Genomic DNA, 23,743 nt, shown 5'->3' with positions numbered 1-23,743 from the left:
GTGTACCTATGCAACTATCTTGCATGTTCTTTACATGTACCCCAAAACCTAAAATGCAATAAATAAAAGGGCGGGGGGGAAGAAGAAAAGAAAGAAAAAGAGAAAAAAAAATGCCAGACCTTTAGAGTCTTTTTTCCTGTGAGTTAATCTTTTCTAAAACCAGATAAAGCAGATAAGGGAGCCTCAAAGAAAGGATGTTTGCATCTGCTGTTTACTTTATGACTGCAGATTTCCTCTACAGATGCAAATCTCCCTCACAAAGGACAGCTTTTCATAGCTATTCTTGTGTCTGCAACCCTCTGAACAGCCATCTCGAAATATGTCAAAGAAGTGTATTTTAGGGTGGCTTATTTTTGTTTTCCACAGTAGTGTATGTGATCCCAATTTAGGGAATTTGAAACTCAGACAGGTATAGTAACGTGTAAATGGCAGAACCAGTTTCAAACCCTGAATTTCAGCTCCAGAGCCTATAAACTACATTTTCATTCTTTTGGTCTAACAAAGTCCTAATTGTCAGGTCTGGCTTAAGTAGTTTGGATTTTTTGCTCTGTCACTTATGAAGCACAGATGAATGGTTTTCATAATAATAGTTTATGTCATAATAGTTTATTTCATAATAATATTTCATTCCAAGAAGTCATGCAGCAGGAATCTTTCAGAATTCTAAAAAACATTTTTAATAGCATTGCATTACATATCAATACTAGAGTAAAACCAATAAATACTTCTGTTGATTTGTCTAGTTGTCTTCTAGATCCTTAGGACATTTTTTATGGGGTTAAGACATTCCTTTTCCAGAAGAGAGGCTTCAGCTATATGTGCCACACCATTAGCAGCCAGGAGAGGTCACCATTTATAATGACTTAAATGCATGTGGCCATACCTCTCTCGTAATTATACTTGAAGGTAGGGCTATATGACACAGAATATTGGGAATCGATAAGCCAAAGGTCGAATTTAATTGTGCAGAATGCTTTATGGGGCACAGCAATTCATTTCACTACTTCTCTGCACTGCTCAAGACAACATTCACTGAAACTAGTAAAGTCTGGGAGAGGTGAAGACCACTTGAAGAGTGATGTCACACACTCAACACTGTGGGGGTGGGTAGGTATAAGGCACACATCAGTCTCCACCACTTTGCATATACATGCAGTTGGGAACTCCTGCATGCTGTAGTACCTAGGCAAAGTGCCTGGTTCCAAGTCACTCAGAACAGTCTAGTAATGATCAAACTATACAGCCTATTGGCCTTAAGCCTATAAGACAAAAAGTCTTAAATAATGGAACAATTAGAACCCACGTCCTGGGCCACTCACAGACTAATATTCCTATAAAGAATATGTCTAACATGAATTATCTTTATATTTTCCATCCAAATCTGGCCATAATTCAATTTGCTTTATTATAAAGGGTTTTTTTCTCCCTGAAGTTCTAATTTGCTCTTCTTGATAGAAGAAACATTTACTTTCGTTTTTTTTGTTGTTGTTGTTTTTGTTTTTTGAGACAGTGTCACCCTGTTGCCCAGGCTGGAGTGCAATGGCGTGATCTAGGCTCTAGTGATCAGAGGCACTGCAACCTCTGCCTCCCAAGTTCAAATGATTCTCCTGCCTCAGCCTCCTGAGTAGCTGGGATTACAGATGCCCACCACCACCCCCAGCTAATTTGTTTGTATTTTTAGTAGAAACGGGGTTTCACCATTTTGGCCAGGCTGGTCTCGACCTCCTGACCTCATGATACATCTGCCTCGGCCTCCCAAAGTGCTGGGATTACAGGCGTGAGCCCCTGTACCTGCCCCTTTTTTTTTAAATCATGTCAGAACATCTCCTATTCACCTTACTTTTGCTATTTGGTGTGTTGGATCCATTCTATTTTTCTCAAGGACCACTTCTGTTTGTTCCATGTTCATAGGATTTTTGTTTCATCTGTACAATACCTTTTTCTCTCCACTCAATGGTGATGGTTTCCTAAGCTGTCTGTGATTTTGTCTGACAGTGTTGATTTCCAGATAGCTGGCCTGGAGCACCTTTGCTGTTTTTCTCATTGTTTCTTTAGCACCATCAGAATGGCTGACCAGGAGCTCTACATCCACGGGCAGTGGGGGCAGACAGGGAGCTGGCTATACGCAGGAGTGGCCTCCAAATGTCAGAATGATAATGGCTGCACACATGTGCCCTAATAACTCTAATTCTCCTCTGATGGTTGACTAAATTCGTAAGAGAAGAGCCCCTGATTTTTTTGCCTGGGAATGAAACTCTTGGTATCCTAGAGAGAAGAGCCTCGGGGAGGAGCTATTCAGAGACAGAAGGTCCATCACCCCTTCATTCTTTTTGGTTCCCCTTTGCATCTGACTTTCCCACAGTACCTGCTCCACCGAGCTTCTACAGAATATCAGCATTTATTTCACATACACGGCTCAGAGTTGTCTTGTCTTTGCTTTGTTGAATCTGTCAACAGACTTTCTTTTTTATTTTCTAGAAATGTCTCAAAATCTCTCCTCCACTGATGTGATTTGGGTTTAATTCTTTACTATCATTTCATTGAGGTCTAGGGAGAGAGAATAGATAAGCATTTGTTCTAAATTTCCTATTTGAGCTATAAATCACAATTTGTATCTTGAAATATAAATACACCAATTTTCTGTAGAAAATAGAATGTAGAACTATCTAAATAAGAGATTTTGAATATTTCACTAGTCTTCAATGTCCTTTACATTGGAAAACTTTGGCCTGAGATACTTTCTTGCAATGAACTGAAGCTAAGAAATCATGTTGCAAACCTTCACTGACCTAGTTTTTTTGGTGAAGTTTTACATATGGTATTTAAACTAATGTCTCCTATAAAATGTCAAATGCTGACTAAGTACACAATTGTAAAACACTCACTACACCCAGTCTCAGATACAATGGAAAACTTCATAAGAGGCAAAAAAAAAAAAAAAAAAAAAACCTGGAAGGACAAGGTGGAAGAGGGTAATGAACTCATGAGTCAGCCAGCAGAACCTCCTCTCTCAGAAAAATGAACTCCACATTTTCCATAAACATTTAATTTCCATTTGAACATCTCTATTGAGTGTACTATAATTACCTCTTTAGGGAAATGGTTCCACTTTCTGACTGTAATTAGCTACAGGAATATTTTTCCAATTTCAGTTTGAGTTTGCCCTCTGCTCTTGCTTTACTGTTCTTCAGACCTCTTCAATCTAAAGTCTGTTTTCCTCTCAAGTTAGACTTTTTTATTAGAGTTTTTCTATTTGAAATGTTCCTTTGACTAAATAAATTAGATCTCTTGACGTCTTCGAGTAGTTTCCCTCTTGTATCAGTAGTTTATGTTTGTTTCTAGAATTTAAAGTTTCTCTTAATATTTTATCTCCCAAATTCATTTTTCATATAATGTATAAGTGAATCTTTTATTCAACTACAATATAGCACCATTAGAAACCTCTTGCCTTACTTTTCAAATCAGACTTGGGTGACTTTTTAACAATGTTTCAAACTGTATTCAATATGCTTCTAAGTATGTCTCTTGGGGTGAGTTCTTAAGGCAATTTTGAGAATCAGGTGCTATTTACTTCCTTATTTGAACTCTTTGTCCTGTGTAACCCATAAATTCTGCAAGTGTTAAATTATCAGCAGACAAGACTCGTAGCTATTCATGCAGACTTTAAGCCCAATCAGTCATCCATCCATCCAATCATCCATCCATCCATGCATCCATCCATCCATCCATTCATCCATCTGACAATTTTATTCCAGACACTATGCTAGGCACTTGGAGCAGTAGTGAATTAAAAGTAATGAATTAAAAGCCCTTGTTCTCATGGAACTAGCAATCTAGTTTCAACTGTGGTAATTCCAGCTGTGGTAATGCTATAGAGGAACAGCATGGATAGGACTAATTCTAATGGGACTAGTGGGGTTTAAGAAAGCTTGCTTAAGATCAGAGATGAAATATACAAATATATTTATTTGTGTATATGTGTGTAAGTAACATTTAAGAGGTATTTTTGCCTTCAGCAGCCATAGTTATGTGTGTGTATGTGTGTGTTTAGTAACAGCTTTATTGAGATATACTTCATATATAATATCCACCAATTTTAACAGTACAATTTCATGGCTTTGATGTATTATTAATTTTTAAAAATTATGGTAAAATGTATATAACATAAAATTTGGCATTAAAATTTTTGGCCAAAATGTGGTTATGTGGAAAAAATGGAATTTTAACTATTCTTAAGTGTATAATTCAGTGCCATTAATTACACTCACAATGTATGCCACCATCACTAGTATCTATTTCCAAAACTTTTTCATCATCCCAAACTGAATCTCCATACTCATTAAACAATAACGCCTCATTCCTCCTTCCCTCAACCCCTGGAAACCTCTATTCTACTTTCTGTCTCTATGAATATGTCTATGCTGGGTACCTCATATTAGTAGAGTCATAATATTTGTCCTCTTATGTCTGGCTCCTTTCACTTAGATAATGTGCTTGAGGTTCATTAATGTTGTAGCATGTAGCAAAATTTCATTCCTTTTTATAGCTGAATAATATTCCATTATGTGTCTATATAATACATTTTGTTTATCAGTTCATCTATTGATAGACACTTGGGTTGTTTCTACATTTTGGCTACTGTGAATAATGCTGCAATAAAAGTTGGTGTACAAGTATCTGCTTAAGTCCCTGCTTTCACTGTTTTGGGTGGATACCTAGGAGTGAAATTTCTGGGTCATATGGTAATTCTGTAACTTTTTGAGGAGTGATTAAACTGTTTTCCACAGTGGCTATACTTTTCTATATTCCCATCAACAATATATAAGGATTCTAATTTCTCTCCAAACTCACCAATACTTGTTAATTTCATTTAAAAAATGTATAGCCATCCTACTAGGTGTGGAGTAATATTTTATCTCTAACTTTTGGAGAAAATGCTAGGCTATTTTCCAAAATGACTATATCATTTTGCATTTCCATAAACAGTGTATGAGGATTTTGATTTCTCCATATCCTTTGCAACACTTATTATTACCTGACTTTTCGGGTCTAGCCATCTTAGTGAGTATAAGGTGGTATCTCATTGTAGTTTTAACTTGCATTTCCTTAATGACCTATGAATGTCTCTCCATGTGTTTAATGGCCATTTGCATATAACAGATCCTTGAATAATATTGTTTCATTCAATGTCATTTTGTTATAATGTTGATGAGAAAAAGAAAATCAGTTCTCAGCCAGGGCCACTGTCTGTCTGGAGTTTGTACATTCTTCCCATGTCTGCATGGGTTTTTTTCTGGCCACTCTGGTTTCCTCCCACAACCTACAGCTGTGCCCATTGAGTGAATTGGTGTGTCTGCATCGTTTCAGTCTGAGTGAGTGTGGGTGTATGTATGAGTTTGCTCTGTAATGGAATGGCATCCTGGCCACAGCAGGTTCCTGCCTTGTTCCCTGAGCTACCGGGAGAGGCTTTGGCCCCCTGTGATCCTGAACTAGACCAACTGGGTAAATAATGATCTTGGTTTTGTTGATGTTTTCTAAATGTGTGTAGAGCTCACATTTATTTCCATGTATAATATTAGAAATGTCTTGGACTTTATTTAGAATTTTGGTGATTTTTTGTGACCAGAAATATGCCATAGAAACTTAACTCTTATTCATATCAATTAGCCCATAGTAAAATTGGTTTTGTTATATGTTATTTCTCTTCAAGTCACAGTTTCCAAGAACCTCACAACATATTAAATGAGGTCTTAACTGTGTCTTATTTAGAAGAATGTGTATTCAGTTCTTCCGCTCATTTTATAATTGGCTTATTTGTCTTTTTATTGCTGAATTGTAAGAATTTTAGAAGCAATAGTTTTAACTTCAAGGTACTGGGCAACCTTTTGAAAAGGAGCTCATCTTAATCCCAATGAAATAAAAGATGCCCATCTATGACCCTTTGGAAATTTTTATGAGTCTTTAACTACTGCAAGGATTTATGGGGTAATTACTTCCTTGCTTTGATTCCTTTTGGATATTCACATGAAGTCAAATTATCAATTCTGCAAAAAAAGAATATCATTTGATCCAAAGCAATAGTCAAATGGTTGTCTTATTGTTTTCCCACCCCACAACTTTATTATTTTTCTTGAGCCCTGAGCTGATTTTTAATTATTTTTGATTAGTGTTTAATTTTTTCTCAAATATTTATATCTTTTTCCATTATGCATTTCTTCCTACTTGACTAGAACCGTCAAGTTTTATAATTACATCTTTTATACCACTCCTAGGTCATGATCAATTTTGATTCATAACAAATTAACTCACATTTGATTAATGTCAAATGCATTCAAGGTTATTAATGAGAAATAGTACTTGGAATTTATAAAGCAGTTTCTACATACAAAGCAGTCTTTAGATAGTAACTACTTATACTTTATAATATACTTGAAAGATGGATTTATTATTAATAATGTTTGTCCTGATGTCAAATTCCATGAAGTACCCACTTGACATAAATATCTAATGTGATATAAGTTAATTGAGAAGAACCTTTGCTTTTCAACTTGCAGGCAACTGTTTATCCAGATATCATATTACTAATCTCTTAGCAAAAGGTTTTTTCAAAAGCAATACATCAAAATATTACTAAAACTTGATCAATTATGCCTTGTTTTAGTAGAAGAATTATGAATAAAAATCTGCCCTGTAGCATTTGATTTCAAGATAAAAAGAAGAGGAAATGATTCAATTTATTTTTTAAGTTTTAAACATAAGTGCTTTGAGAAATCGTTAACCTATTTAAAGCACTCTGAGTTTTAAGTTAGTTATTGAATTCATACCAGTGGAACAAGTTCAGTGAATCCTTAGAATAAGGGAACTGCTAGGAACCAAAATAATTCGGTTCTAATTTGAACCTGGATGTTAAGTACTTTGGTAATGCTTGGGCAGATCTCCAAACCTGACATTTTACTTATACAGTTGTGGGGGTCACAGTAGGTCAGTTCCATAAGATGTATTAGATATCAGTCCCTTCCCATAGGATTCTTTCTTGTGATATGTACTCATGATTTCTCTGTGTGTGTGTGTGTGTGTGTGTGTATGCGTGTGTGTGTGAGCCTAAAATTTAGCAACTTAAAATATTTATTATCTCACAATTGCTATGGGTCAGGAATCCAGGATTATCATAGCTGGACAGTTCTGACTTACTGTCTCTGATGAGGTTACAACCAGTCTTACCAACTAAGACCGAAATGATCTTAAAGAGTGGATAGGGCCGGGCGCGGTGGCTCACGCTTGTATTCCTAGCACTTTGGGAGGCCGAGGCGGGTGGATCACAAGGTCAAGAGATGGAAACCATCCTGGTCAACATGGTGAAACCCCGTCTCTACTAAAAATACAAAAAATTAGCTGGGCATGGTGGCGTGTGCCTGTAATCCCAGCTACTCAGGAGGCTGAGGCAGGAGAATTGCCTAAACCCAGGAGGCGGAGGTTGCGGTGAGCAGAGATTGCGCCATGGCACTCCAGCCTGGGTAACAAGAGCGAAACTCCATCTGAAAAAAAAAAGTGGATAGATGCTGAAGGATCCACTTCCAAGCTCACGGATATGGTCGTTGGTAGAAAGATTTATTTCTTCCTTACATGAGTCTCTCCATAGGCTGCTCATAACATGGCAGCTTGCTTCTCCCAGAGAAAATAATGAGAGAGAGAGAGAGAGATAAAAACCAAGATGGAAGCCAGTGTTTTACAACTGAATCTTAGAAGTGACACGCCATCACTTCTGCCATGTTCTGTTGGTCACACTGACCAGACTTCATCCAATGTTATATGTGCCTAAGAGTATGAATATCCATAGCCAGGGATCACTGGAGATCATCTTGGAGGCTGGCTATCATAATGCCAGTATATAGATACATGTATATATTTATGTGTGTGTATTTATTTGTACATATATGTATGTATGTAGGGATATACATGCATATATTTCCTAACTGCAGAAATGGCTAAGAAGCAAAGACATGCCAGTAGTAATCAGCATACTTAGTATCCAGATTTTAGTCTTTAATATCAGTCCCCACTGAAAAAAATTAAGACTTTTCAGAGAAATAGCTGATTCCAGGGTTTGGGCAGGGTCAGGGTAGGTACAAGGTAATACAGGAATATACTGTTATTCCAGAAACTAAAGAAGTACTCAAAAGCATGATAGAGGCATGTCAAAAAGTCACAGAGGCCAACTGAATAGGTTTACAACTGAATAAGTAAAATAATGAGTTATAAATTATTGAAAAATAGGAACTCATGAGTCTTTACTAATGACAGACAGATGATTGGTAAATAGGTGGATAGATAGATAATAGCATATAAGTTACTTCTCTTGCTTAACACAGAATGACAAGGACTTCCTGGTAAATGTTAAGGGAATATTGGATTTGGGAAATCATCATTTGCAACCATGGTGGTAAAGACTGGTTTATACAAGAATCACCAATGCATGCTAAACCTAGGAGGAAATTTAGTGATGAGCATGATATTTGCATAGCGTTAAAATACCTCCCTACTGACATCTTATAGATTGCAACTGAGGGAAAGCCCCAGTAATTATAAAGTGAAGAAACTGGAAAATACTTTGACCAGGTGTTTAAAATTAGCATCATCCATGAGGGACAGATGCACACTGTGTGCTTCCAGGTAATATTTACTGTTTTAGTCCATTTTCAACTGCTATGAAGAAATACCCAAGACTGGGTAATTTATAAAGAAAATGAGCTTTAAAGGACTCAGAATTCCATATGGCTGGGGTGGTCTCACAATCATGGCAGAAGGCAAAGGAGGAGCAAAGGCATGTCTTTCTTACATGGTGGCAGGCAAGAGGATGTGTGTAGGGGAACTGCTCTTTATAAAACCATCAGATCACATGAGACTTGTTTACTATCATGAGAACAGCACAGGAAAAACCCACCCCCATGAATCAATTACCTCCCACCGGGTCCCTCCCATGACATGCGGGGATTATGGAAGCTAAATTTCAAGATGAGATTTTGGTGGGGGCACAGCCAAACCACATTAGTCTGCTCCTGGCCCCTCCCAAATCTCATGTCTTCACATTTCAAAACCAATCATGCCTTCCCAACAGTCCCGCAAAGTCTTAACTCATTTCAACCTTAACTCAAAAGTCCACAGTCCAAAGTCTCATCTGAGACAAAGCAATTCCCTTTTGCCTATAAGTATATAAAATCAAAAGCAAGTTAGTTACTTCCTAGATACAATAGAGACACAGGCAATGAAAAAATACACCCATTCCAAATGAGAGAAATTGGCCAAAACAAAGGGGATACCAGCCCCATGCAAGTTCAAAATCCAGCAGAGCAGTTAAATTGAGAAGGAAGAAAGAAGGAAGCAGTTAGGCAGACAGCAAAGTTCTCAGTTGGATTTCCTTTCTTATGGAAGAGGCAGCCTGAAAGATTAAACTTCACACACAGATAAGTAAGCAGGTTCCAGCATAAAAGGATGCCTTCTGTGATCAGCAAACTTCACATATATACAGCAGGCCTCAGTGAGCACATTCCTTTCCTTTTTTGGACATACCCAGATAAGGAAGCTTACACAGGGGGAGATTTACTTGGAACATGTCTGCACCTGCAAAGATAAGAGGAGCTACACTGGGCTAGGCACCTCTGCAATGAAGAATTCTGCCCCTTAACACAGGCACAGTAAGAGACGTTGAAAAACATGGAGTAACTCTGGTCAAGAGCCCCCATGCGCACCATATGGGCAGGTTGAGGGCTATCAGAAATTCACACCTTATGCAAATGATATACCTAGTCCTAACCAGTTTTTTTGCTCCTTATGTAAATGAAACACTCCTCCTCACTAGCTTGTTGATAAAAGCCTTTGTATTCAGCTGTAAAACGGCAACCCTTTTTCAGGATCCCTCTCTGTGCAGAGAGCTTTCTCTCTTTTTTTCACTTACTAAACTACCGCTCTAACCTCTCCCTTGGAGTTTGTGTTCCTTGATTTTCTTGGTCATGAAACAAATTACTATGATCCCTCAGGCAATAAGGCCATTTCAAAATCTTAAAGCTCCAAAACGATCTCCTTTGACTCCATGTCTCACATTCAGGGCATGCTGATGCAAGAGGTGGGCTCCCACAGCCTTGGGAAGCTCCACCCCTGTGGCTTTGCAGGGTACAACCCCCTCCTGGCTGCTTTCACAGGCTGGTGTTGAGTGTCTGTGGCTTTTCCAGGTGCACAGTGCAAGCTGTCAGTGGATCTACCATTCTGGGGTTTGGAGGACAGTGGTCCTCTTCTCAAAGCTCCACTAGGCAGCACCCCAGTGGGTACTTTGTGTGGGGGCTCAAACCCCACATTTCTCTTCCACACTGCCCTAGCAAAGTTTCTTCATGAGTTGAACCTCATGGTTCTGCAGCAAACTTGTGCTTAGACATCCAGGCATTTCCATACATACTCTGAAATCTAGGCAGAGGTTCCCAAACCTCAGTTCTTGACTTCTGTGCACCACCAGAACTAACACCACATTTAAGCTGCCAAGACTTGGGGCTTGCAGTCTCTGAAGCAACAGCCTGAGCTCTATGTTGGCCCCTTTTAGCCACAGCTGGGACACAGAGCACCATGTCCCAAGGTTGATAGATTAGGGGGGCCCTGCACCTGGCCCATAAAGCCATTTTTCCCTCCTAGGCCTCAAGACCTGTGATGGGGGGGCTGTCCTGAGGGTCTCTGACAAGCTCTAGAGACATTTTCCCCATTGCCTTGGCAAGTAGCATTTGGTTCCTCATCACTTATGCAAATTTCTGCAGCCAGTTTAAATTTCTTTCCAGAAAATAGGTTTTCTTTTTCTATTGCATTGTCAGGCTGCAAATTTTCCAAACTCTTATGTTCTGCTTTCTCTTGAATGCTTTGTTGCTTAGAAATTTCTTCCACCAGTTACCCCAAATCATCTCTCTCAAGTTCGAAGTTTCACATATCTCTAGGGCAGGGGCAAGAAGCCACCAGTCTCTTTGATAAAGCCCAACAAGAGTCACCTTTTCCAGTTCCCAACAAGTTCCTCATTTCCATTTGGGACTACCTCAGACTAGACTTTATCGTCATACCATTATCAGCTTTTTGGTCAAAGCCATTCCAACAATTCTCTAGGAAGAATTTCCCACATTTTTCTGTCTTCTGAACCCTCCAAACTGTTCCAACCTCTGCCGGTTACCCAGTTCCAAAGTTGCTTCCACATTTTTGGGTATCCTTACAGCAGTTCCCCACTACCTGCAACGTCTGTATTAGTCAGGGTCCTCTAGAGGGACAGGACTAATAGGATAGATGTATATATGAAAGGAAATTTATTGAGGAGTATTGACTCACACAATCACAAAATGAAGTCCCACAGTAGGCCATCTGCAAGCTGAAGAGCAAGGAGCTAGTCTGAGTCCCAAAACCTCAAAAGTAGGGAAGCTGACAATGCAAGTTTTCCATGTCAAAAACCAAATGTGATCGCTGAAAATGATCTCTCTATCCTAATAGTGAAACAAAGTTTCCCCTGATTCCTCAGTGGGACTTATTAAAAATGTGGCTCGTTTACTCAGCCTGCAGCTCTCAATCCCTCACGGGATGAAGAGCACACAGGTGAGCAGGTGCAGGGGCCAGGATAAGTGCTTCTGGGCACTCCTGGGTAGGTTGGGAACTGGGCAGAACTTCATGGAGCCCCATGGCAGCATCTAGGGGAGTACCCATGACTCTCAGAGCCCCAGAGGACATGTGTTGCAGTGCACTCTTTTAGATTTGCTGTCCACTGATGGTTTAAGGGTTTAACAGCTCAGTGTGACAGACTTCTGTATCCTGAGCTCTTTTTCGACATCCAGAAAGAATCAGGTTGCACAAATGAATTGACGATGGTAAATGTGGGGTATTTTATTGCTAATGAAAGTGGCTCTCAGTGAGATGGAGAGCCAGAAAGGGGATGAGCAGGAAGATGGTCTTCCCCTGGAAATGCAGCTTCACTTCAGAGGGACAACTTGACTTCAAAGGGAACTCTTCTCCGAGGTCCTGCCATCAAGCCATCCCTCTGAGATCAAGCTGCTTCTCGCCAATATCCAGTTTCTTCTCTTCTCTCCTTCTCTGCCATGCTACTGCCAGTGGAGCCTGAGGTTTTTATGGGTACAAGATGAGGGGCAGGGCAGGCCATGGTGGTTTTGAGAAAGGCAACATTTGTGCGGGAAAAGTGAGATGTAAAGTTCTCACTTTGGGGCGTGGGTCCAGGCTTGAGGGTGGAGCCCTTGCTGGGGAACTGCCCTCTTCTACCCAATATTTCCCTGTCTCCTATTCATATCAATACTATGAAAGAGTTAAACAATTTCACTAAACATATATCTTACCATCATGAGGAATTAAGGCCATTACTACATGTGGTATAATTTTTCTCAGCTAGCTTAACGATTAACATTGGCACAACCAGATTGGCTATACAGCCCCCACCATTTACTAATTAACTGCCAAAAACAGTTTTGATTATTTACAGAGTGTTACGCCTGCTGAACACCAAATAAGACATGACACCAACCCAACAAGCTGTTTGTCTTAATGCCAAGACTGTCTTTTCTTGTGTCGTATGAATTCTATTTGGGGCATTCTATAAAGGGCATTCTTCAGAAAGACAACAATATTTCAATAAATATAGGATTGAATTAGAATTTGAATAACCACAATCTTTAACTGATTCCTAGAATTTCTTAGAGTAATGGAACTGGTATTGAAAGAGACTCTGTAATTTCCTGCCACAATTTTTGCTTTTTTAGTAATTTGCCTTTTATTTTATTTTATTTATTTATTTATTTTGGAGGGGGTGGAGTTTCGCTCTTGTTACCCAGGCTGGAGTGCAATGGCGCGATCTCGGCTCACTGCAACCTTTGCCTCCTGGGTTCAGGCAATTCTCCTGCCTCAGCCTCCTGAGTAGCTGGGATTACAGGCACACGCCACCATGCCCAGCTAATTTTTTGTATTTTTAGTAGAGACAGGGTTTCACCATATTGACCAGGATGGTCTCAAACTCCTGAACTCAGGTGATCCACTCGCCTCAGCCTCCCAAAGTCCTAGGATTACAGGCATAAGCCACTGCGCCTGGACATAATTTGCCTTTTTAGTAACAATGATAACTCACTAGGAACATAAATAGTCACTAAAAATCAGCACGCAACACAAAACATAACAGAACAGACTACCTGGATTGATTTTTTTAACTGAATTGTACTACGTGCATTGACTTCTCTGACCTGCCAGCCCCTTAATGCTGGATAAGATTCCTCATGCACCCACCATGCTTCTGACCTATTTCTATTTGCAAGACATGTCAAGTTTATTTGAAAGGACAGGTATTCATGGGTATATTTTTTAAATTTTATCCTTTTATTTTGGAAATAATATATTCACTTGGTTCAATATCCAAAAGGTACAGAAAGCTATGTAATGAAATGTATTCTTTGAACCTCAGTTCCCAAGCCACCCAGTTGCTTTCTGTAGAACGATCAATAATGTGAGTTTCTCTATTTACTGAGCATCATGTATCGATGGACCTATGTTGAGGTTTGTGTAAAACCCGTGTATTTGGATGTGTCTGAGTGCTAATATTCAATAGGTATTAACCTTCCCTGTGTAACAGGTTCTCTAATTGGTGTAGTGAACAAAGCTGTGCTAATATCTCTCTGTCCTCCAACTTGACATTCTAGAAGACAGGAAGCAAGAAAACAAGCAATAATAATAATAATGAATTTCTGATCTATTTCTCTAGGTATATTTTGTGCATATATGAGCAGATATAATATATAATCTCCCCCTCTTCTGTGGATAATAGTGTACTATATACACTGTCCTGTACCCTGTTTTTATTTTCACCCAGCAATATATCTTGGAGATCATTCCATATCAGTGATATGGACAGGAGGCAGGGAAATGTTGGGTAGAGGAGGGCGGTCACCAGTTAGGGCCTCACCCTGAAGCCTGAACCTACAGCCCAAAATGAGAAGTTTACATTCTTGTTTTCTTGCTCAAATGTTGCCTTTTCCAAAACCACCCTTGCCTGCCCCGCCCCCTATCCTATACCTATAAAAACCCCAGCCTATACTTGGAGTGGTGCAGCAGAGAAGGGGAGATATTGGAGAGAAGCAGTTTGACTTCAGAGGGACAGCCTGACGGTGGGATCTCAGAAGAGTTCGACCAGGGATGGCCAAACTCCAGGGGAAGACCACCTTCCCACTCCATCGTCTTTCCATCTCTCCATCCCACTGACAGCCACTTTCATTAGCAATAAAATCTCCTACATTTCCCATCTTCAACTTGTTTGTGTGACCTGATTCTTCCTGACACCGAACAAGAGCTCAGGATACAGACAGTTGTTAAACTGAGCTGTTAAACACTTAGGCTGTCCACAGACAGCAAAGCTAAAGCAAACACAGTAACCCATCTCCTCTGGAGCTCTGCCGGTCGTGAGTGTCCTCCTAGATGCTGCCACAGGGCCATACAGAATTCTGTTTCTGCCATCACCTAGAAGTACTTGTCCTGGCCCCTGCACCCATTCACCTGCATGCTTCCCCGCTGTGAGGGGTTGAGAGCTACAAGCTGAGTAAATTAGTCACCTCCTTCATGAGTCTTGTGAAGTGATCAGGGAAAATCTCCTGTTCCATCAGCTCAGAAAGAATATTCCCATTCTTTTCTGGGGCTAAGGGTATCTTGTTGTTTGACTTTAGTATTATTTTACCAGTCCAATACTGGCAGACAGTTAGGTTGCTTTTCATCATTTGCTCATGCTTTTCATCTTTTGCTTGTGCAGCGCTGCCACACATATCCTTGTATATGTGTCAATTTACAAATGCTTGAACATGTCTATAGATTAAATTTTTAGAAGTAGAATTGCTGGGTCAAAGAAAATCCATTTGTAAATGTGATAGATATCATCAAATTGTCCTCCATAAAAGTGGTACCAATTCATATCTCTCTGTAATATAGAAAATCTTGAAGAGATTTGATTTTGCCACATAGTGGTAACAATCTTTCTGACCTTAAACAATCTGATAGACAAAAAATTCTGTTTCAATAAAGTATTATTTATATTTCTCTTGAAATGAGATTGCACATTATCATATATATTTAAGACCCTCTCGTACTTCTTTTTTCTGTGAACCATAATGTAAGTTCATGTCCTTTGCACATTTTTTTCTTGGGTTATAGATCTTTTTCATTTTGATTTTAGGAGGTTTATATATAACCTATATAACTATATATAGTTATATATAGATTAGGAAAATTAACCTTTGGTCTATGATATGCGCTGTAAATATTTTTTCCAAGTTTATTATTATAGGGCATGTCTTATATTACCTATATTTACATTTTGTTGAGGTGTAATATACAAACAAGTGAAGACACCCATATATTCACCACCCAGATAAGAAATAAAATAATATTTTCAGCATTCATAGACCTATTTTTAATTGCAACAAGTTCAACAAATCTTTCAAATATATGAATCATTTTGGACAGGTTAGAGACCATAGACAATTATTTTAATTTTGATTACTTCTTGTTATTTATTTAGTAGGATTGCTTGGATAGTAATATTAAAAAGTCATATTTTATACATGAGCAGAAAATTGTAAGGAATAATGACTTTTTTTGGCTTGACTGCTTATGTTAACACCCTCCTACTCATATTCTCCTTTGATAAGGTAAAACACACCCTACAGTAAGTGCTATGAAAGGAGCCTTAAAGAATGTTAATTTTTGATGGGCCTTAGAAGGATGATTCACCATTTTGCTCTTGGAGCAAAGATCTAGGGATGTTCCACTGAACTCACATTTGCTGATGATTACTTGAGGATTTCTGATACATTTTAAATAATGTGGAAGCTTTTCTTGTTTGGGTCAATGATTCATTCAAATGCTCATTTCCTATAAATGTTCTAAATGATTGTCCATTGAAACATCTTTTCAAGTTCAGCACTGAGAGTCTTCGGCAGCAACACTCAAACAATTTCAAGATTCAGCACACAGCATCAAAAAGGTCTCTTTCAAATACCTTAATTTTAAAAGGCATGCAGAAATTTTGACCTAGACCCTAACTAATAGCTATTAAAAGAAGAAATCTTCTTTGAATAAATGTACTCCAGCCATAATCTCAGATTGGTACAATTATATTTTGTCTTCCTGTGATAACTTCATGTTTAATAAGAAATCTCACACCCAACCCAGATGAGAAATACCTAACTTTATAGCATATTGGTAGCCCATGAAAATCACAAATGAGGAACAAAAAAGCTCCAAGTCAGGCAATCCAAGTAAGCTCTCCAAGTACAGTGTCTTCTGGCCTAAGTGTTTTCAGTTCTGATTTTTGCCTTAGGTGGTAACCCTGGAGAACCATGAAGAAAATGTATTAATTCTGTACATTTAGGTGGGATTTTTTTTTTAGCTGCTTTACACAGAAAACACACCAAAGACTCCTTTCTTGCCCACCATTATTGTTAAACTGCCATGCCCTTTGTGTATTAAGACTTTCCAAAAATTTATGAAATTGGAAAATCAAGGGTACAGTGATTAAGAGAATAACTAGAAACTATGATTTATGTGAGAATTTTTGACAAGGAAAGAGCTTCTCCTGCTGTGAGAGATTTTCACCTCTCTTTTTAGCAAGCAGAAAGTGAAATAACGGGAGCCTGAAACCCTCTGATCATCCCCAGGACAAGAATAGCATTATCCTGCGGTGATATTCAAATACATACTCTGTGTGAGTGCTCTGAATAGCTGAGAGTGTCTTGCAAACTTAAGTAAGAATGGGACAAACATCACCTTTTTTGAAACTAGTTCAATATTTCATAACACCCAATTCATCTCAGTGAAATTTGATCAAGGACCATGTCTTTGCAAAATACAAAGGCAGGCAATGCTTTTCATTGCCATCATCCTGTTTGGCATCCTTTGCCACATTGTTTGCACTCACAACCCAGCCCAAAGCACTGAGAACCCTTAGTCAAACTTCTACTAAAACACCTGCTCTTGACTCCACCATTAGGAAGCGATAAGTTAAAAAAAATGCTGAACAGATATCTGGGTTTTTATAGTACTGACTCTGCAGCCAAGTAGATGTCAAAGTAGCTTCTCTCTGCTATTTCTGTCTCAGTGATCTCTAAGTACCCCAGATTATCAGCATTCTGTATTGTACACTAAAGTATAAGTGACTGACAAACGTTACTTTATCCCTCCCAATGTAAGCTCCAAACCTGAAAAAAATCTTCCCTCCATGTCAGCCTGCTTGTTGGAATTGTGAGAAAAGCAGATAAAGCAAGGAGGAACCACAGAGGCATGCAGAAAGAGAAATGTTGAAAAGAAGACATCAGAGGTTGTATTGGGCTATTTTTGTTGCTTCTTCTCCAAAAGATGCCAGTACAAAATGAAGGTGGCTAGAAGCTGGGTTATATAAATATATGGCTCACATGTTGCCAGCCTAAAAATATTTTCTTGGCCCAGATTTCTATAGCTCCGTTATTTCTTTTGATCCTCTACTGATGCTAATAGTAATCTTCCACCTATCAAAATTTAACCCAAATAACTGGCATAAAGACAGACATATAGATTGCTGGAATAGAATAAAGAGCTCAGAAATAAACCCATACACATAGTCAAATGATTTTCAGCAAGGGTGCCAAGCCCATTCAATGAGGGAAAGGAAAGTCTTTTCAACAAATCATGCTGGAATAACTGGATATCCACATGCAAAAGAATGAAGCTAGATCCTTTTCTAACTCCATATACAAAAATTAACTCAAAATAGATCAAGAAGTTAAATATAAGACCTAAAACTATAAAACTCAAAAGAAAATATAGGGCAAAATCCTCACAACATTGGATTTGTCAATGATTTCTTGGATATGACACCAAGGACATAAGCAACAAAAGACAAATAAATATTAGCCTTCCCTAAAATTAAAAAAACTTCTGTGCATTGATGGACGTTATTAACAGAGTGTAAAGGCAACCTACTGAATAGGAGGAAATACTTACAAATAGTATATCTTATAAGGGATTAATATCCAGAATATATAGAAAAACTCCTAAAGCTCAACAACAACAAAAACAACCAGATTCAAAATGAGCAAGGGACTTGAATAGACATTTCACAAAAGAAGATATATAACTGATTAACAAGCACATGAAAAGACGCTCAATGTCCCTAATTACTAGGCAAATGCAAATCAAAACCACAATGTGATGCTATCTCACACTCATTTGGATGACTACTATCAATAAAACAGAAAATAACAAGGTTTGGCGAGGACGTGGATAAATTAGAACACTGTGCACAGCTGATAGGAATGTAAAATGGCACAGTCAATGTAGAAACCAGTATAGTGTTTTCTCAAAAATTAAAAATAGAATGACAGTATGATCCGATAATTCTACTTCTGAGTGTATATCCACAAGAATTGAAAGTAGGGTTTCAGCCAGATTCAGTGGCTCATGCCTGTAATCCCATCAAACTTGGGAGGCCAAGGTGGAAGGATTACCTGGAGCCAGGAGTTCAAGACCAGCCTGGACAACATAGCAAGACCAGCCACTGCAACAGAGCAACAAGCTCTAAAAAATAAATAAACTTACCTGGGTGTGATGGCCATGCATCTGTAGCCCCAGCTACTCAGAGGCTGGGGTGGGAGGAACCCTTGGGCCCAAGAGTTGGAGATGCAGTGAGCCATGATCACTCCAGCCTGGGAAACAGATCGAGACCCAACTCTAAAGAAGTTGTCAAAAACCTAAGGAAAGGTCTGAAAGGGATATTTGTACATTCATTTTCATAGACATATTCACAACCGCTAAAACATGAAAGCAACTCAAGTGACCACCAACAGAAGAGTGGATAAGCAAAATGTGATATATACATAAAATGAAATATTTTTAAATATTTTATTAATATTTAAAAGGGAAGCCTTAAAAGGGAAAGGAATTCTGGTATATGCTACAACATGGTTGAACCTTGAGGACATTATGCTAAGGAGAATAAGCCAGTCACAAAAAGACAAATACTATGTGATTTTACTTATCTGAGGTACCTAGAGGAATCAAATTGATAGATACAGAAAGTAGAATGGTGACTGCCTAGGGCTGGGAGTGGAGGTGAGAGAGTGCATTGTTATTTAATGGGTATAGAGTTTCAGTTTTGAAAGATGAAAAAAGCTCTATAAACTGGGCTGGTGGCTCACACCTGTAATCCCAGCACTGTGTGAGGCCAAAGTGGGTGGATCACCCCGGGTAAGGTGTTGGAGATCAGCCTAGCCAACATGGCAAAACCCTGTCTCTACTAAAAAATACAAAAATTAGCAGGGCATGGTGGCACATGTCTGTAATCCCAGCTACTTGGGAGAGTGAGGCAAGAGAATCGCTTGAACCCAGGAGGCAGAGGTTGCAGTGAGCCAAAATCATGTAGTTGTGCTCCAGCCTGGGCAATAGAGCAAGATTCAGTCTCAAAAAATAAAAAAATAAAAAGATCTGGAGATAGTGATAATGGTTGCAAAACAATATGAGTATACTTAATACCACTGCACTATACACTTAAAATCATTAAGATGGTAAATCTTATGATAAGTGCATTTTACCACAATAAAAAATATTGAAGAAAAAAATTTCATCTAAAGAATCTGCAAATTAATTCTAACCAGGTAGGAGGTATTCTTTGAACTTCAGGTCACACATTCCTTTAACAGGCTATGAAATCTACATTATTCATTAGAAGTCAACACTATGTTTGTCCTATAGCAGATGTTCAACAAATATAGGTTGAATAAAGACAAAAATGTTGGTTGAAAGGTTTTTTTTCCTTCTTTCTTACTCCTTTTTTCCCCCTTTGCTTAATGAAAGAAAGAGAAATTAAAGTCTGATTTCAGTAGTGTTAGAAAAAGGGATAGTCACAGGAATTATTCATCATGCTGCAATACTCAAAGCTAGCAGCTGTGAGGAAAAGATTTTTAATGGCCACTGATTTGAATTCTGAAACCATCTTCTTCTAAGATAGAAGTCCTCAGCCCAGCTGCACACTTAAATAATCTGGGCCATTTGAAAACAAAGCAGATGTCCAGGTCCTACCCTAGAATAACTAAGCCAGTTTCTAAGAATTAGTATGTTTCATAATGACTCCATATGGTTGTAATGAACAGTGCTATTTCTAGGAGCAACGTATTTCCAGAGATGATTTAAGAGACATTGGAAAACAATTATTACTACAATGTGAAGAATAAGCTAGAGAAATATTAAGCTATGGTAGCACAACAATTTAGTATAAACTATTGAAAAAGCTATCACATTATCTTTTTCTGTCAGTGACTTATTTCCTTATTTCTATTTTTCTTTTTTCCTATGAGTTAATTTGAACAATTGTCCTTATATGTTGTTCTGCCCCATTTCCTGAATCCATATCGAGGAGACAGTAACAATATTTGCAGTCTACTGCTATCACTTGATGACACTTGTGCTTTTGGCCAAATCACAACTTTAGCACACTTCCTGTTCAACAGTCTATGCCTTAAAAAACAATAACTAATGTTCATCGAGTGCTTGCTGTATGCCAATGTGCTATTCTAAGTGCTTTATATACATATACTAATCTTCGTTACAATGCTATGAGTTAGGTACTATTATTATGCCTGTTTTACATATGAGAACTCAGACATAGAGGGGTAAAGTGACTAAGTGGTGGAGTTGGGAGACCATCCCTAGTTGTTCAGCAGGCGAGTCTCTGGCTGTCTCTAAATCCACTCCTCTTCACTGACCCTAGAATGCCAAAGTTCCAGCATATCTTGCAGCTGAGCCAACCCTCAATCAACAACTTGATGAGTGTATTTCATTAGCAGTAGCCGGTGACATTAATAATATTAATACAATTAAATTCTCACTGTGCTATGCATGGTTACAAAGTCCTTTATATATACTGTCTCATTTGATCCTCACAATAACTCCATTAGCTAATGTGATAATTAGCTCTGTTTATTCACAGGTAATGAAACAATAGTACAAAGAGATAAAAATAAAATAGCCCCAAATCACAGAGGTAGAGAGGGGCAGAGTCTGAACTCAACATTAGGACTCTGACTCTGTTACCCACTATGCTATACCACCTCTTAAGAAAAAAATGTTAAATATCTGTACATAATTTAGCGACTCTAATAAAGAGCTATAGTTTGGCATTTGGGTTTTCTTTAATGTTAGACTTCAAAATTCAAGATTCATTATATGAATTTCTTTGTATTTCTGGAAACACAGGATCCATGCATTTCTCATCACCTGGTGGCAGTTCCCTTAATTGTAAGAAAAGGATTTGAGTAAACCTGTACACAGAACAAGAAAATCTAATCCGTGGTATGCAGTAGGCCACTCTCATGGTATGCAATAGGCCACTCTTATTGGCTTCCCTTGACTAAAGAAAGCTAATTATATGCAGCTTTCAGCTCAAAAATATCACACTGGTAGCTTGAAACCAACCATGGTGAATGAGTGTATTTACACCATGGAAATTGGCAAATGCTACAAATCAGAACCCCCTCTTCCCTACTCAAAGAGCCAATTGTTAAACATTTATGAGGACACTACTGCCTAAAGTTATAAAATAATGAAAAATATTTTAGTAATTTAAAATGAAGGAGCCTATTGTCATTTTGGAAGTTATTAGCATTGCACTTATTTTTAATTGAAATTTTCCTTATAGGAAATTAAAGAGAAAAATTCATTTGGTTTTAAAAATGTCATTAAATGGCAAGTGCTTTATCTGTTAACTTGGTTCAGCTTTAGAGTAGCTATTGGAGATGGTTTTACTCTCATTTTTGCAACTGACATATTATCTTGGCCACTGGCCAGGAGACTTACATATGATTTAATCTTACAAATAGCAGTGCATATTAGAACATTAATTTTTGTGCTGGGCACAGTGGCTTACACCTGTAATCACAGCACTTCAGGAGGCCAAGGTGGGCAGATCACAAGGTCAGGAGATCGAGACCATCTTGGCCAACGTGGTAAGACCCCATCTCTACTAAAATTACAAAATTAGTTGGGCATGGTGACACAGGCCTGTAGTCCCAGCTACTTGGGAGGCTGAGGGAGGAGAATCGCTTGAATCCAGGAGGTGGAGGTTGCGGTGAGCCGAGATCGTGCCATTGCACTCCAGCCTGGTGACAGAACGAGACTTTGTCTCAAAAAAAAAAAAAAGAACATTAATTTTCTAACTCCTTTTGCCTTTGTTTAGATTTATATAACTAAATAATTGAAATATTTGCTACCTTGAAATGAAGTAAATATGAAATATATGAAATGAAGTAGCATAGACATGACTTGAACTCTTGCTTTTTAAGACAAGCATATGTTTGAGTTTTAGAGTAATTCTTCCTCCTTCTGTTTAATAAAATGGAATGTTTTATCAATTTATGTGAATTTATATGACATTTCAAAAATTCAATATATATAATTGCTGCTGAATACCTCCCTCAGCACTACCACTTTAACCCCATCCTGTCCCCTGAAGATCTAGGGCTCTTCCATCCATCTGGGACGTCAGGATTAGCATTTGTCAGTCATGGGCTGGAACTGGTTACTCTACTGTAGATACCACAACATACTAACATCTAGAGTGATAATTCCATAGAGGAAAGCTGAGGTTCAAGGACATTGAGAGGAGTTGAAGCAGGGGCTGACAGAATTAGGGATTCAGATCTAGGTCCACAAGGTCAGGAGTTAGCAATGTAATTATCCAAACTCCAGTAGGGACTTTTAACTCACCTCGTGTTCTGAAGATTTATTTTACAAACATGTTCAAAGAGGATTAAAAGCCTAGGTTCAATTTTATAGTCTCCCTGTAGGATGAAACTTCTGTGAGGTGGTCTTTGTCTAGCTCTTTCTTATTATCTCCACATGTGAAACTCTGCGTGCCCCATTGTCAGTGGTCACATTTAGTCATCGTAAAGATTTATGGAATGAATGGATGAATGAATGAATGAATACAGACTTGGCCCTATTGTCAAGCAGATGAGTTTTTTTTTTAACCCTCCTATCCGGTTATTTTCTTTTTTTAGTATCTGTTTGCCTCAAGTGTGCAGAGGTAACTTTTTTCTCTTCAAAAATGATAGCATTTTTCCTGAAAACTGTTCTGCAGCATACTAGTTCTGAGAGATACTACTGCAAAAGGCTTAATGATTAAAAAAAATGGAAAAATGATGAGTTAAAGAAAATTCAAAAGGATTATTTAATGCTGGACTTCTCAGAGCTCTTACTGTGCTACTCTGCATATTGAATCTCTAAAAAAAAGGAGAGGTAACATGTCAGGTTTTCTAACGATAATTTGCCAAAGAGCCCAAAATAGAGAGAAACTTGGGACAGTGGAAAAAAATAATTGGAAATTTTTTCTAGAAGACTAGACGTTTCTACAACGGTAACCTATCTAAATCAATGCGTGTGGAATTTCATCCATGATCTGACTCTTTCTTGACCTGCTATGTACTCCACTAAAATTTACATAATTTTAGTCCATTTCCACCAGCGTCTGCCAGGGAACTGACAAATTTGATAAATTATATTGAGGTAAAATGTTAGTGCCTGCTAAGAGCTTTCTTGCTTCTCTGAGGCTGCATCGATATTGCAAGGAAGCATCAGGTGGCCCCAGCCCAGGGTCAGCCAGTTCAGAATTTCAGGCAGGATCAACCAATGGAATACGAGTAGAAATTGGGCTGAAAATGAGGAA

At 38.3% G+C, this 23,743-nt stretch overlaps 1 protein-coding gene across 15 annotated transcripts in view; it reads left to right on the top strand.

The window, feature by feature from the left end:
- Nucleotides 1-23,743, top strand: part of LOC128931339 (uncharacterized) — a 241,011-nt gene that overhangs the window by 108,731 nt on the left and 108,537 nt on the right. The window lies entirely within an intron of this gene.

Source organism: Callithrix jacchus, chromosome 2 (genome assembly GCF_049354715.1).
Source record: "Callithrix jacchus isolate 240 chromosome 2, calJac240_pri, whole genome shotgun sequence".
In the NCBI taxonomy this organism is placed as follows: domain Eukaryota; kingdom Metazoa; phylum Chordata; class Mammalia; order Primates; family Cebidae; genus Callithrix; species Callithrix jacchus.
The sequence above is the reverse complement of the archived record's forward strand: the minus strand, read 5'-3'. Positions and strand labels throughout refer to the sequence as shown.